The following is a 6,324-nucleotide window of genomic DNA, read 5'->3' on the forward strand; positions in this document are numbered from 1 at the left end:
TGCCGTTTGTTTTTTGAAGATGGGCTTTTTTTTGCACACATTCAAAAGTTTATTGGTACGAACGTCAGGGATAACAAAGAGCTCGCAACGAGTCATTACTTCAATTCAATAACGACAAGATGAGAAACGTTCTACGCATACCATGGAGTAAATAACTGCTCTCCTCTTCCTCTATCTCCCCTCCCCTTTCTCCTCTCTCTCTCTCCTGCCCCTCCCTGAGGTCGCGGGTACTCAACCCCCGCAGGAACCTCGTATCCCGATATTCGAGTTCTAGCATCAACCCTGTGCTGCTGAACTGGGATTCCTCGTCGTGCAAAATAATAAATACAATAATACAAGACCTTATTCTCTGTCTCCACCCCCTCCCTCCCTCCCTCTCTCATCAGACCATTAGCAGTAAAATGTGTTAAAACAGCCAGAAGACAAGTTGTATTTCTGTCTGACATTAACACCATCTGACTTCTGATCCTTCCTGCCCATCATTCACTGGAGTACTCCTGGGCGCCGACAGTAGAAAGCACACAAAAAAATATTAAATTAAGAAAGTAACGGAGTAATTGTAATTGTTATTTTTCCATCTCTTGCTTGCAGCCAGGTTCAAAAAATTAGTCTTCCTAATTCCTACTGATGTACCTACCTGTATGTACCTGTACCTACCATCTACAAATGCTGATAAAATGTAAGTAGCTGGTAGATTTGCTTCACTCACCAGCCAAAAACATTGGTAATCTATTGGTGGCTGGTAACATTTAAATTAACAGCCCTATGTTCTCAATGTTTTACAGCCCTATGTTCCACAGCTCTATGTTCCCACAGCTCTATGTTCCACAGTTCTCTATGTTCCCACAGCTCTATGTTCCCACAGCTCTATGTTCCCACAGTCCTATGTTCCCACAGCTCTATGTTCCCACAGCTCTATGTTCCCACAGCTCTATGTTCCACACAGCTCTATGTTCCCTTCCTATGTTCCTACAGTCCTGTGTTCCTCAGCTCTATGTTCCCACAGTCCCTATGTTCCCACAGTCCCTATGTTCCCACAGTCCTATTTCCACACCCTATGTTCCCACAGCTCTATGTTCACAGCCCTATGTTCCCACAGCTCTATGTTCCCACAGCCCTATGTTCCCTCAGTCCCTATGTTCCACAGCCCTATGTTCCTACAGTCCTGTGTTCCCACAGCCCTATGGTCCCACGCTCTATGTTCCCACAGTCCTATGTTCCTAGCCCTATGTTCCCACAGCCCTATGTTTCCCCAGCCCTATGTTCCCCACAGTCCTATGTTCTCACAGCTCTATGTTCCCACAGCTCTATGTTCCCACAGCCCTATGTTCCCACAGCTCTATGTTCCCACAGCCCTATGTTCCACACCCTGTGTTCCCACAGCCCTGTGTTCCCACAGCCTAATGGTCCCACAGCCCTTTATGTTCCCACAGCCCTATGTTCCCACAGCCCTATGTTCCCACAGCCCTGTGTTCCCACAGCCCAATGGTCCCACAGGCCTATGTTCTCACATTTCTAGGATATTTTTCCAAATTAGGTCTTGTGGAACATAGGCACACTCCCCGTTCAAGCGCATGCAGTGACATGGCAAGCCGAGGCAGCGGTTGTATCTGTACAGGCTGGGTCATGACTGAAAGAGCGAGATCCAGGGTACAAGCGGCTGAAGTAGGGTTTTCTCCTCAGGAGGTGGCTGGCGTCTCCCTTAGAGATGGGGTGAAGCTCAGTCATCCGTGAGGAGCTCGAGTGAGCAGCTGCTCAAGGCGTCGAAAGGAGCCAGTTGAGGGTGGTTCGGGGCATCTGTGTAGGATGCCCCACAAAGAGCCTCCCTAGGGAGGTGTTCAGGGGCGTCCAGCTGGGAGGAGGCCTCCAGGGGAAGACCAGGACTAGGTGGAGGGGCGTCCAGCTGGGAGGAGGACCTAGAGGGGAAGACCGAGGACTAGGTGGAGGGGCGTCCAGCTGGGAGGGAGGCCTGGGGAAGACCGAGGACTAGGTGGAGGCACGTCCAGCTGGGAGGAGGCCTCCGAGGGGAAGACCCAGGACTAGGTGGAGGGGCGTCCAGCTGGGAGGAGGCCTCGCGGGGAGGAGCCGAGGGACTAGGTGGAGAGAGCGTCCAGCTGGGAGGAGGCCTCGAGGAAGACCCAGGACTAGGTGGAGGGGCGTCCAGCTGGGAGGAGACCCCCGAGAGGAAGACCAGGACTAGGTGGAGAGGGACGTCCAGCTGGGGAGGAGGCCTCGAGGAAGACCCAGGACTAGGTGGAGGCACGTCCACGCTGGGAGGAGGAGCCCGCCGAGGGGGAAGACCCAGGACTAGGTGGAGGGGCGTCCAGCTGGGAGGAGGAGCCTCGAGGGAAGACCCAGGACTAGGTGGAGGGGCGTCCAGCTGGGAAGGAGGCCTGGGGAAGACCCAGGACTACGGTGGAGGGGACGTCCAGCTGAGTGGAGTGAAAGAGGCGAGAGATGGAGTCCAGCTGCTTCATTTTGGCCGACCTGAGTTGCTGGGAGGAGAGGGAGCGGTCCGGACTCAATGACCAATCTGATTGGTGGAAGCTAACCGGGAAGCCAGCGTGATGAGCCCTGACGAGCGTCTCTACAAATCTGGCGAATCTTTTAAACTGACCTTTGTCGATCTGAAATGAAGACTCAGCAACTGCATGGCCTATTTCTCTCTTAAAATGTTTTTCAAGAAACACGTTTCAGTAAAATTCGAGATCGTATTCAAAATGGTCTGGTCTGGTTTTGGATTGGAGAAGCCAGACCCGGCGTGGCGCGTAGTCCAATCAGCTGCTGGTTTTTCATTTTTTGAGTGACAATACAGATTAGCACCGCCTGCTGTTATGGGGGCGTGTTACGTCACCGTTCGCAGCGTAGAGCGTACCACTTTCAAGGTGCGTTGCTTGCGATTGTGTTGTAAGGCACTCTAGGAGGCAGTCAGTCCGGCGAGGTTGGTGTGTCGGAGCCGCTCGCTTAATCCAGGACCGTGGGACGAGGGATGCCATCAGCAGTATTTATATATATATATATATTAATGCTGTCAAGCGATTAAAATATTTATTAGCGTCATAGTTAACTCACAATTAATCGCACATTTTTATCTATTTTAAATGTCCCTTGATTTCTTTTGTCCCATTATTTTTTCTCATTTTAATGCTCTTATCAACATGATACGATACTTTTAAAGCGGTTGCCTGGACGAAATATATATATATTTAAAAGGAGCACCTTAAGTAGAGTCAAGAAGAATTTGGTGTAAACAGAATGAGAACATGGATCCATCTCATGCCTTGTTACCTCTGGGCAGGCTGCTGGGTGGTGGTGGGGGTGTAAATGGTGTGGGGAGACCCCTTTTGCCTTCAGAACTGCCTTAATTCTTTGTGTCATTGATTCAACAAGGTGCTGGAAACATTCTTTAGAAATGTTGGCCCATATTAAGAGGATAGGGTCAAACACAGTATTGGTACCCGGTGTTCCTAATAATCCTTTAGGTGAGTGTATATTTTATATATATAATTGTATCCTAGACTGGACTGGAAGCCAGTGCAAGGAGAGCTAGGACAGGTGTGATGTGTTCCACGCTTTTTGTGTTAAGTGAGCAGCCTAGCCGCAGCATTTTGGGCCATCTGAAGCCGAGCCACCAGGTCAGAGGGCGACCAAAGTAGACAGAGTTACCAATAGTTACAAACCATAGTCAACTTTATTCAAACAAAGCGTAATTTTCCACAAAATAGCAGCTAGTGAAGATGCTGAGGTGGCTACAGCCGCACAGTGGTGGAAACAAAGAGTTAAAGTCAAGGCCTGCCTGCAGCCCTGCAAAATATGAATGTGAATAAATGTTCTTTGTCATAAATGAAGATTCAAATGTTGGTCAGTCTGTAGACATTTCGTAGAGAGAAGTGAGCGTGCTTCTGTGTGTGTGTGTGTGTGTGTGTGTCTGTGTAGGTGTGTCAATGCCACCTTTTTTTTTGTAACATCCTGCAGACTTGTGTGTAAGATGTCTTAAAAGCGACCCGAAAAGTGAACAGACTTCTACATTGTTTTTGTGTGTGTGTGTGTGTGTGTGTGTGTGTGTGTGTGTGTGTGTGTGTGTGTGTGTGTGTGTGTTCTCTGCAGGTGTGGTTCCAGAACCCGAGGAGGACTAAATGGAGGGAAAAAGCGCAGCGGCAGAGACAGCAGCTACTTCCGTTCCTCATTAATGCCAGGAAACCGCCCACGACTTCACCTCATCATCATCATCATCATCATCATCATCACCACCGCTGTCAAGTTGCATTTTTAAATCTCGGTGATGAGACTTCAACATAAATAAACAAATAGGCAGCTGTGATGAAGGTCAGAAAGCAGTTTATTAGAAACACAGACTTCGAGAATGTAAACATTAGGTATTAAAATCCCTTTTCATCCAGAGAATTAATAACACATTATTTAAAATGTTAAAACAGGGAAGCTGGTCAGAGACAAAATTGTAATATTTTAGTAGGGCTTGCTACTGAGATCCTGTCCTACAGACTCAAGAAAACATCTTTGTTTGGTACCGATCCTCACAAATACAACACTAGAATCAATGAGATGTTTTTCATTTTAATTGAATTCAATGAAAATGAGAATAGTGATACAAAAATGATCATTCCCTTCAATATTGTGAATCCTATGCCAATCCAAAATATATCTCAAAATATCATGAATTTCCCCCATATTGTTGTAGAAATAATTCCATAATCTAGATGTGTTATTCTCAGTATTAAAGTTGTGTGCCCTGTATAAATGTATGGACTAGGGACACACAGATAGTTAGATAAAGCTTTGAGTACCTTATAAGTCAGGGATTGTAATAATAGTAATAATAATAATAATAATAATAATAATAATGTCTACTTTATTAATCTTGCAAGGGAAATTACAATGTTTCACTCTGTTGTTATTACACACGGCCTGAATTACACACACACATGCTCAAGTACCTCTACATGCACTAATGGAGATGTCAGAGTGGGGGGCTGCCCATGGAAAGGCACCTGTGAGCAGTTGGGGGTTCAGTGCCTTGCTCAAGAGGCACCTTGGCAGTGCCAGGAGGTGAACTGGCACCTCTCCAGCTACCAGTCTCTATTTGTATGTTGCTTGAATGTGTTTCTTTTTGTATCTTTCCTCCTGACTGCATATCATGTTTCCCATTTGGGATAATAAAGACTGACTGACTGAGTCCCACCACCATACTTTGGTCCCATATGGGAGACTTGAACCAGCAACCCTCTGGTTCCCAACCCAACTCCCTACTGACCCCTGAGCTACTGCCACCCGAGTGTGTGCATCCTGCACCATATTGTGAAGTGGAGCGGGAGGGGTTGGAATCTCGTGTGTGTGTGTAAAGCTGGGCGATCTGCCGTAAGACGGATGGAGAGAGAGAGGGAGGGAGGCTACCCTCCAAGCACAGGCTGATCTCATCAAGTGGGGTATGTATGACCGCCGTGTGCATCTTTTGGAGTGCTAAGTACTGCTTGTGGTGTATTTGATGTACCATTTTAGTCTTTATTAGTGCATGTGGTGTGTGTGAGTGTGCGGGTGTAGGTCCATGTATGTGGGTCAGGGAAGCTCAAAATCGTCCAGATAACCCCCACTTGGCTTTAGGAGAGTGGCGTGTATGTTTCACGAGAATTCATGATGTCATGTTGGCCCCTCATTATCCCATTTACAAGGAGCAGAGAAAAGGTCAGAGTTCATTTCAAGTGTGCTGTTTGCTTTTGGAATCTGTTGCTGTCAACTCTCAATATGAGATCCAAAGAGCTGTCACTATCAGTGAAGCAAGCCATCATTAGGCTGAAAAAAACTAAACAAACCCATCAAAGAGATAGCAAAAACATTAGGTGTGGCTAAATCAACTGTTTGGATCATTCTTAAAAGAAAGCACCCGGTGAGCTCCAGCAACACCAGAGAAGACCCGGAGACCACGGGAAAACAACTGTGGTGGATGGCCGAAAAGAATTCTTTCCCTGGTGAAGAAAACACCGTTCACAACAGTTGGCCAGATGAAGAACAGTCTCCAAGGGAGGTAGGTGTATGTGTGTCAAAGTCAACAATCAAGAGGAGACTTCACCAGAGTGAATACAGAGGGTTCACCACAAGATGTAAACCATTGGTGAGCCTCAAAAACAGGAAGGCCAGATTAGAGTTTGCCAAACAACAACATCTAAAAAAGCCTTCACAGTTCTGGAACAACATCCTATGGACAGATGAGACCTAGATCAACTTGTACCAGAGTGATGGGAAGAGAAAGTATGGAGAGGGAAAGGAACTGCTCATGATCCAAAGCATACCACCTCATCAGTGAAGCAT

This window comes from Perca fluviatilis, chromosome 2, assembly GCF_010015445.1.
Source record: "Perca fluviatilis chromosome 2, GENO_Pfluv_1.0, whole genome shotgun sequence".
Classification (NCBI taxonomy): domain Eukaryota; kingdom Metazoa; phylum Chordata; class Actinopteri; order Perciformes; family Percidae; genus Perca; species Perca fluviatilis.